The following is a 9,844-nucleotide window of genomic DNA, read 5'->3' as shown; positions in this document are numbered from 1 at the left end:
TAAAGCATCAATAACAGCAAAATGTTCCCAGGTGCACTACTGCTTCAGAAACCAAAGGTGTTCCGATTAAAAGATAGGAAATGAGAATGATGTGGGTTGTGGTCCCTTTAAGAAATCTTTTCAGATGGATTTATTCCTTTCTGATTCCCAGCTCCTTCCTCCTAGCTGATGCATTACAATTCAAGAAGCTAGGACCTTTGATTCCCAAACTCTGGTCAGAAGCACCTCTTTGAATTCCAATAGAAGATCCCATCCTCCCAGCCCCCATCGGATCTGAGCCAACTTGGGACTCCCTGTACCCTGAACCTGACACTAGACCTCAATTAAACCCTATTTTCATTTAGATACCTCAATTCTAGAGCTCATCAAGAGTTTGCCAATGATTAATGAGACTAATTTAAACAAGACTGAGTTTTTAACCTCACAACCATCAGGATGGCAAAATTGACAAAGGCTGGTGGTGAGGTTGGGAAGGGACCCCAAAAGTTTGGGGTCACAGACTGGTGTTATGTGGTGTCTCAAAAGAATTGGCAGGCTTGACCCCTTTTCCTGGTCAAGGGACAAAGTTTATTGTAATCTAAATTCCAAGAGAATTTAGCAGAGAAATAGAAGCAAAGAGACATTTTTTATCAGGGGTCATTTGCAACTGTCACTGTACCCTAAGGGACACTAGGTAATATAGGGGCAATGGTCAGGAGAAGCTCTCCATGAGCCTCCAGAGAACCCAGGAGCCAGCCATTCTCAGTCTCGGATATTTGGCCATAATGAAAATGAATTTGTGGGATGGGTTCCCCAAAACTGCCCCCAAGGCAGGCAAGTGAGGTCTTATCTAGGATGATTAATTAGCATGTTATAGACTGTTAATTTTATGGCCCAAAGGTAGGAGTGAGGAGTGGTCTCTGGAATTTGGCTATCACTGACCAACAGATTACCAGATACAACTGAGGAGTGGTCTCTTAGCTATTGCCTCTGGAATCTGGTCCTCCTGACTGTCCCGAGGCCAGGAGATATCAGAATCAGACAGATTGTTATTCATAGATTGGATGTGGGAGTTCTTTGAGGTAGACTCCCGAGCCAGAAGATTTAGAATTATTGAATTATTTAGAACTGAAGGTCTGGAGACCACAAAAATCATGGCTGTCTCCCCTAGAAGCAAGGTTACTTCAATAGGATTATGGAAGGATAGGCATGTGAACTCGTTGTTGGAGATAGGAAATGATCCACCCAAAGCAATTTGGAATTATTCTATAAACAGTCGCTAATGGGAACCTTCAGGCTGACTCTGCAGTACCATCTCTAGGCATAGGAGCTTAAAGACAGAGAAAAAAAAATCCCATGGATATAAAAATATTGATAGCAGCAATTTTTACTACTGTTGCTGTGCAGTTGTTTTTCAGGTTCTGATTGTGATCCTAATGGAGTTTTCTTGGCAAAAATACTGATATAGTTCGCCATTTTCCTTTTACGGCTCATTTTACAGATGAGGAAACTGAGGCAAACAGGGTTAAGTGACTTGCCCAGGGTCACACAGTTATTAAGTGTCTGAGACTGGATTTGAACTCGGAAAAATGAGTTTTTCTGACTCTAGATCAAACACTATTCATTGAGCTATCTAGTTGCCTTATACATAGTAGGTGCTTAGCAAATATTTAATAGTGATATATGGACTCAATCTTCCCATTGCTTTTTAAGTTTAAAATTTGTTTTTCTTAATTTTTATTTTTTGGAGGCAATTGGGATTAAGTGACTTGCCCAGCTAGTAAGGGTTGAGGCCATATTTGAACTCAAGTCCTCCTAACTCCAGGGCAGATGTTCTATCCACTGTACCACCTAGCTGTCCCTACCATTGATTTTTTGAACTCCAACACAGGGCTTTAGCTGCCCCAACATTTACTGTAGCAAGAACATTAGTTGGTAGATGACCAAACAGATTGTCACTAGTAATGCATGGAATATTAAATGATTAATTATCAATATATAACATGAAATGATAAAAGGGAAGTATTCAGAGAAACTAAGATGATAAAATCAGATCAATAATTCACATGATAACTATAATAACTAATAATAAAGAAATAACATAATATATGCATGTTATAATATATAATATATGTAAGTTATATAGGTATAATATATTGTGATACAGGAGCCACCTACCAGTGGCTGCTGGAGATCTAACTCAGACCAGTAAAATGGATCTCTTCATGTGAGATGATGATTGATGATTAATGATGATGATACAAGGAAACTGAGAGGCAGTTATGTTGTCTGATCTCTCTCCTCTTCCTTTTTGCCTCCAATTTATTTCATTTTCTATCCACAAGGAACATCTGCTTTGCAACACCTTCAAGTTTATGATTCACAGCTGTGGAAACTCTCAGAGAATTGACCTGCCCTTTCACCTAGGTATGGTCATTAACAGTGATATATAATAAATAAATAAATATAATTACTTTAAAATAATAAAATTTTGACACCAAAACACTTTAGAACTCTGTTCAATCTCATTATTAGGTAACGGATGGCAAAAGATGTCTTTCATCCATTGGCAAAGAGGTAATGAACCACAGGAATGGAATGACTCAGATGTGATTGGACAGATATGATTTGTTTTTCTCGACTATGTATTGTTAGGATTCTTACTAGGTGCTAAGTCACTGGAATGAATAGAGACAACAATTATCTAATTCGGTATGATAAATCTAATGCTACAAGGAGATGTTAAGAGGCAGAACTTGAAACAAAGTACTTAGTGGAATTGAGGTTAAATCTAGTTTAGCACTGATTTAATCCTACAACAAATAATGATTTCCTAGTAATTAAATGATTGGTGTGTATTCAGTATGCACCATATAAGCAAGAAGCTCTCAGAACTTCAGGGAGCTTTGGGAGAGCGCCAAGGAGAAGATTCATTACCACATCCAGCTTTGTGCTGGCTGGAGACATTTGGACAGAATGAATTAAGGAGAGAGGAAGGCCTCCAGAAAACTAGCTGAGCCCCAATTGAAGGAGATAAGATTTTGGAAGAGACAATAAAAAATCTGGACTTTAACTCTAACTCCTGGCTGCATTTTGGGACTATTGAACTGAACTGAAAGGAAGGCTGCCTCCAGAAGCTCTCCAAGAAATCTGCTACAAGAGAATGGTTACAATTTAGAGAAAAGAACATTACGATGTATTTGTTACAATGGAGGGCTCTATTATGTGACAAGGAAAGACTTACAGAGAAGTGATCAGTAATGTTACAAATCAATAGAGCAGCTAAAAGCAAGGAAAATGGTTGGAATTAAATACGGAATTATACAATGAAAATAAGAAACTGTTCATATCTATTATAGGTGGAAAAAATTTATACAATACTATTATATAGCTTTCATAGCTTTGGGTAATGGATGAATCTTAGCCAAAGGATAAAGGTTAATTCTGATTCCATGAAATTGAAAAGGTTTTGAATGAGCAAAATCATTGCAATTAAGATAAGAGGGAATATGGTTGACTAAAAAAAAAATCTTAGCATCACATGTCTCTTATAACTTGTCTCATATCAAGATATGCAGATGACAGAAATCTATAAGATCAAAAGCTATCCCTCAATAGCTAAATGTTTAAAAGATAGGGATAATCAAGCCTCAAGAACAATGCAATTTATTAACCATATGCAAGAATGTTCCAACTCACTAATCAGATAAATGAAAAGCAAAATAATCCTGAAGTTGTATCTCCACACCTAGTAAATCCTCAAAGACAAAATTAGAAGTAGTCAGTGTTGGGGAAGTTGTGGAAAGCTGGAAAGATTAATACACTGCTGGTCTAACTGGGAATTGGTGTGACCATTCTGGAAAGGATTTAGAAATATGCAAAAGAAACTGATTAAAATAGTTGTGCCCTTTGACCCAGGGATCCCACAGTTAGTCATATAAGCCAAGTAAGTCAACAATAAAACAGAATGGTCCCATTATATACTTACATATTTATTGCTGCTCTTTTTGTGAAAGCAAAAAAAGGCAAACAAAGTAGATGTCTCTCAACTGGAAAATATCCAGACAAATTGTGGTGGCAAAGATAATGGGATATCATTGTTCTTTAAGAAATATGAACACAAGAAATTCTGGGGAGTGTAGGAAGACTTATATGAACTGATACAAAGGAAAATCAGCAGAACCAGAAAAACAATAGGCAATAGAGAGACAAAGAATAACAACAAAATTATAATGACCACATTGGCGCCAAAGAAGAGATGTGAGAAGATACTTCTTCCTTATTCTTTGCAAAGGTGGAGGGCCACAAGTTGGAAGGTAGCATAACATTAGATTTTTTTCAATAAATCAATTTTGCTAATTAATTTAGATTATTTAAGTTAATTAGTTTATTTTCCTTTCTTCCTCTTTTAAGAATATTATGATGGATTACTTTCTGGAAGGTTGGGAAGAGATATAGTACAAAGCTCTATTAAGGTGATTTTAAAAATAGAAATTATGGGCACAGAGATGGCACAGAGGATGGAGCACTAGCCTTGAAGTCAGAAGGACCTGAGTTCAAATTTGACCTCAGACACTTAACACTTCCTAGGTGTGTGACCCTAAGCAAGTTACTTAACCCACTACCTCAGCAAAAAAGCCAACTATGTACTTATTGGTCAAGTTCAATTTCATGGGTAGATCTCAAGTTTAGAATGTAAGACTCTCAGCCAATGAGGATGAGGGTCAGTGGTGGGAGGGGGCGTTTTGCGTTACGGATTAAAGGTGCTTCCTCTCTTCAATGTCTACTCCAAGGGTGGGACGCCCTTCTCCAGAGAATGTACAATAAACTTTGCTTTTCTCTAGAGCTCTCTCCAGCTTTTTTTTTTTTTTATTAAATCGTGTTCCCTCACCATTTCCATACCACACCCTTCCTTCCTTCCTTCCTTCTTTCTTCCTTCCTTCCTTCCTTCTTTCCTTCCTTCCTTCTTTCCTTCCTTCTTTCTTTCCTTCCTTCCTTCCTAGAAAACAGAGGCCCAGAAAGATGAAATGGTTATTTCAAGGTATCACAAATAGTAAGTTGCAAGGCTAGAATTTGAAGGAAGGTTGTCTGCCTCCAAATCTAGTGCTTTTTCCAAAAAAGCAATTATTAAAAAGCAATTATTAAAATTAGGAGTTTACATTCTAATGGGAGAGGAAGGGACATGTGTTTGTGTGTGTGTGTGTGTGTGTGTGTGTGTGTGTGTGTGTGTGTGTGTGTGTAGAGAGAGAAAGATGGAGAGAATGTATATGAAATACAAAGTAATTTGGGCAGGATAGGCACTTGTAGCTGAGGCCTCAGGAAAAGATCAGGTGGGAAGGTGGGCAATAGTCCTGATCTCAAAAGGATCTGGGCAATACCTAATGATAATGGAATGGACATAAAGACATTTAAATAATATAATAATAGCATTTACATAGCATTTAAGGTTATCTTATTTAATGTTTTATTTTAAGGTCTTCACTTTTTTTTTTCCATCCCAATTACACTGGAAAATAAGAGTTATTATTATTCCCATTTTACAGATGAGAAAACTGAGGACAAAAAAACTTATCCAGGATAACACAGACATACTTTAACTCACTTTTTCCAGACTCTACACATTGTGATCACTTAGGTGTGGCTCAAAGTCACAATCTTAGAAAGTTTCAAATAGATTTGAACTCATCTCTTCCAAATTCAGGTCCAAAGTTCTAGCTACCACCTCAGGTGGTTCCCAACATTCACTGTTCTCCAAGTTCAAAACAGCTTAGAGTCATTATCTATTGAGTTTAACCCAAAGGCAATCTTTAGTAAATGCCACATTCTTTTATTGATAGATAGGAAAAGTGAGTCACAGCTGCCACCTTGAGCCAATAGCAGAGGAAGCATGGCCAAGTCCAAGATTATATCAGGGGCCCCTGCTTTGCACGTGGACAGCTGCTGAAAGCACTAGGTCAAGGAGCTGGCCCCTAGGGCAAAGTCCTGGTAAGCCCTCAGCCAGTCATCTAGCCAATTACATTTGTCCCAACCCAAATCACTCTCACTCCAGAGAAGTGACTATCATTTAACTGTCTTGTGATCTTGGGTAAATAGCTTAGCTTCTCTGTAATCCTGTTTACCCACCCTGACTTTCATTACTATTATAATATTCAAATCTGATCTCAGGTACTTTAGTACTTTCCCCTAAGGCAACTGGGGCTAGTCTATATATACACATATATAAAAATATGTATAGATAGAGGGAAAAAATTAAGGACCAAAACTTCTCAGGAGGTCTTTTTCATACCTTCACAACTAATTAGTGGGCATAGTGGATAATATCCTGGAGTAAAGTCAGGAAAATCTGAGTTCAAATCTTCAAACATTTACTAGCTGTGTGACTTTGCCTCTGTTTCCTCATCTGTAAGTGAATTGGAGAAGTAATGGCAAACACTCTAGTATCTTTGCCAAGAAAACCCCAAATAAGATTGAGAGTTGGACATGACTGAAATGACTGAACAACAGCATTTATACTTGATGTACCAGATAACTTCTTAGCAATTTCCAATAATAAAGCAATGCCTTGTAGTGGCTTCTCTCTGAGATTATTTACATTCCACACTGTACATTTCTTGTAAGGACACAGATATTTGAATGGTTCTGTCTCTATTGCATGTGAGCCCCTTAAAAACAGGTCTATTTTTGCCATTCTTTGTATTCCTAGCACTTAGCTTAGAGCCTGGAACATAGTAGGTGCTGAATAAATATGAGAAATGATTTGACATTAGGCTGGAAAAGCCCTTGGAGGAAATTGAGGAATGACTTGATGTTGGTCACATGGGTCACATGATCCCAAAGCCATGTTCTTTCCACTATACCAAGAATTGGGAAACTACATTCCCCCAAAATTAGATGGACAATCTGGGAGGGACCGGACTGGGGATTTTTTTATATGACCATTCTATATTCCCCATAGCTGTCAAATTGATAACCCCAATTCATGGGTGTTTCTAAGTAACTCCTCTTTTTCAAGAAAGGCTAAGCTAAAACACAAATTCTTCTCTGGCTTCTTCATAGCCATCCAGTCTATCTTTCCTGATTCCCTTCGTGTCAAACTGACCTATTTGCTGTTTTCTATAAACAAGGTTTTTATATCCAACATTAAATAAGTATGTATTAAATATAAGCAGCTGTGAGTCTGAAGTCAGGAAGACTATGTTTTCTGAGTTCAAATCTGGTCTCAGATGCTCACTAGCTGAGTGACTTCATCCTGTTTGCCTCAATTTCCTCATCTGTGAAATGAGCTGGAGAAGGAAATGACAAACCACTCCAGTATCTTTGCCAAGAAAACTCCAGTGAAGTCACAAAGAATTGAATGCAACTGAAAAACAGTTCAACAACCAAAATATACAGAATACATACAAAAGGAAGACAAAGTAATTTTGGGGATGGAGGGCTGGGCAAAGGAGTAAGATAGAAGATGGTTTGAAGGAAACCGAGGATTTTCAGGAGCAGAGGTAAGGGAGCAAATAATTCCAGGCATGGAAGCCACCCAGTGCAGAGGGATAGAGCAGGGAAATAGACACAATTAAAAATAACTGAACAATAAGCACCACAAAACAATGTATCTGGGCACTTGAGGTACAAAGGTAAAGCAATACCCTCTTACATTCTGACAGGAAAGACAATAAATTGTGTACACAGAATAGAAAATAAATACAGGCAGTTTTTTGAGGGGAAGGCACCCATAGAGTGGGAGTGTTTGGGAAAGACTTCATTTAGAAACCTAAAACCTAGGAGACTGAAAAACCAATAATGGCCCCCAGACACATAATGAAATAAACTCCTCTTCCCAATATACATTGCTGGATGGAATCCCTGCATTGGTGTTTTGTTTTGTTCTTTAAATTATGTTTTTTATAATGGAGGGCTCATTTCCATTGATAGAAATGGGGTAGGAGGAGCATATTAGAAATAACATTGGAGGAAAGGCATCAATGAAATTTATTTAAATCAATCAATAAAACAAAATCCATGTATGTAACTGGTATTCACAAATTTTCCAGATCCTTAACTCATGCCGAGAAAAAAAAGTGGGATGATCCAGGAAGAGAGAAAAAAAAAATGATTAAAAAGTTGTCCCCAGTCTAGCCCAAGAAAGATAGTAAAGTGGGGAGGAACTATGGACATCATCCAGTGGTATCCCTTAGGCTAGCAAGTGGTGCTCTCCAATCCATAGTCCTAATGCTAGATTGGCTGATAGGAAGGGACAAAGGACCTTCTCTCTCTTTCCCATACACATACATACATCATCATCATCATCATCAGCAGCAGCAGCAGCCATGTTCTTTCCCTGTGCTGCTAACCCTTCTTTGGTAGTGTTAGGCTTTAGCCCAATTCCTTGCACATGGTAAGAGAATTGAACCAGATTTAGACCAGCAATTGCTTTGTCCTCATATACCATCTTTTCCTGATGATCAGATGGATAAAGAACACAGAGGCATATAACTTTAGGATTATAGAATTATAGAGTCATAGTTAAAGAATTGAAAGGAGAAGAAATTATTAATCTAGTTTAATTCCCATTTTACAGATGAGTCAGTCAGTTCTTCATTGCTTCTTATGTGCCAGACATCATTCAAAGCCATGGGGATGCAAAAAAGGGGAAAAGTCCTTAAGAGGCTCAAAAGGGGGGGGGGAGGTTGGGAAAACTTTTTAATTTTATTCCATAGGGGAAGGAGTAAGATGCAAACAACTATGTACAAACAAGCTTTAGACAGGTTAAATTAGAAATAATCAACATAGATCAAAAAATCTTTAATGATTTACCCAAGATCACATAAGTAGCAAGTTGCACTCAAGAGTGGTCAGTAAGCACCTACTTAAGCACCTGCTATGTGCCAGGTATTGTATTATACACTGGGAATATAAAGAAACACAAAAACATTTTTCCTACCCTCAAGAAGCTTACTTTTTTTTAAAATTTTATTTTATTTAGAATTTTTTTCCCACAGTATATATGCATGAGTAATTTTTTAAAAATAATATTATCCCTTGTATTCATTTTTCCAAATTATGCCCCCCTCCCTCCACTCCCTCCCCTTTAGGACAGGCAATCCCATACATTTTACATGTGTTACAATATAACCTAGATACAATATATGTGTGTAAATACCATTTTCTTGTTGCACATTAATAATTAGCTTCCGAAGGTATAAGTAACCTGGGTAGATAGACAGTAGTGCTAACAATTTACATTCACTTCCCAGTGTTCCTTCTCTGGGTGTAGTTGTTTCTGTCCATCATTGATCAACTGGAAGTGAGTTGGATCTTCTTTATGTTGAAAATATCCACTTCCATCAGAATACATCTTCATACAGCATTGAAGTGTACAGCGATCTTCTGGTTCTATTCATTTCACTCAGCATCAGTTTATGTAAGTCATTCCAGGCCTCTCTGTATTCCTCCTGCTGGTCATTTCTTACAGAGCAATAATATTCCATAATCTTCATATACCATAATTTACCCAACCATTTTCCAATTGATGGACATCCATTCAATTTCCAGTTTCTAGCTACAACAAAAATTGCTGCCACAAACATTTTGGCACATACAGGTCCCTTTCCGCTCTTTAGTATTTCTTTGGGATATAATCCCAATAGCAGCAATGCTGGTTCAAAGGGTATGCACAGTTTGATAACTTTTTGGGCATAGTTCCAAATTGCTCTCCAGAATGGCTGGATTCTTTCACAACTCCACCAACAATGTATCAGTGTCCCAGTTTTCCCACATCCCTCCAACATTCATCATTATTTGTTCCTGTCATCTTAGCCAATCTGATAGGTGTGTAGTGGTATCTCAGAGTTGTCTTAATTTGCATTTCTCT

The sequence above is a fragment of the Sminthopsis crassicaudata genome, chromosome 3, assembly GCF_048593235.1.
Source record: "Sminthopsis crassicaudata isolate SCR6 chromosome 3, ASM4859323v1, whole genome shotgun sequence".
Lineage (NCBI taxonomy): Eukaryota > Metazoa > Chordata > Mammalia > Dasyuromorphia > Dasyuridae > Sminthopsis > Sminthopsis crassicaudata.
This window is presented reverse-complemented; position numbering follows the sequence as displayed.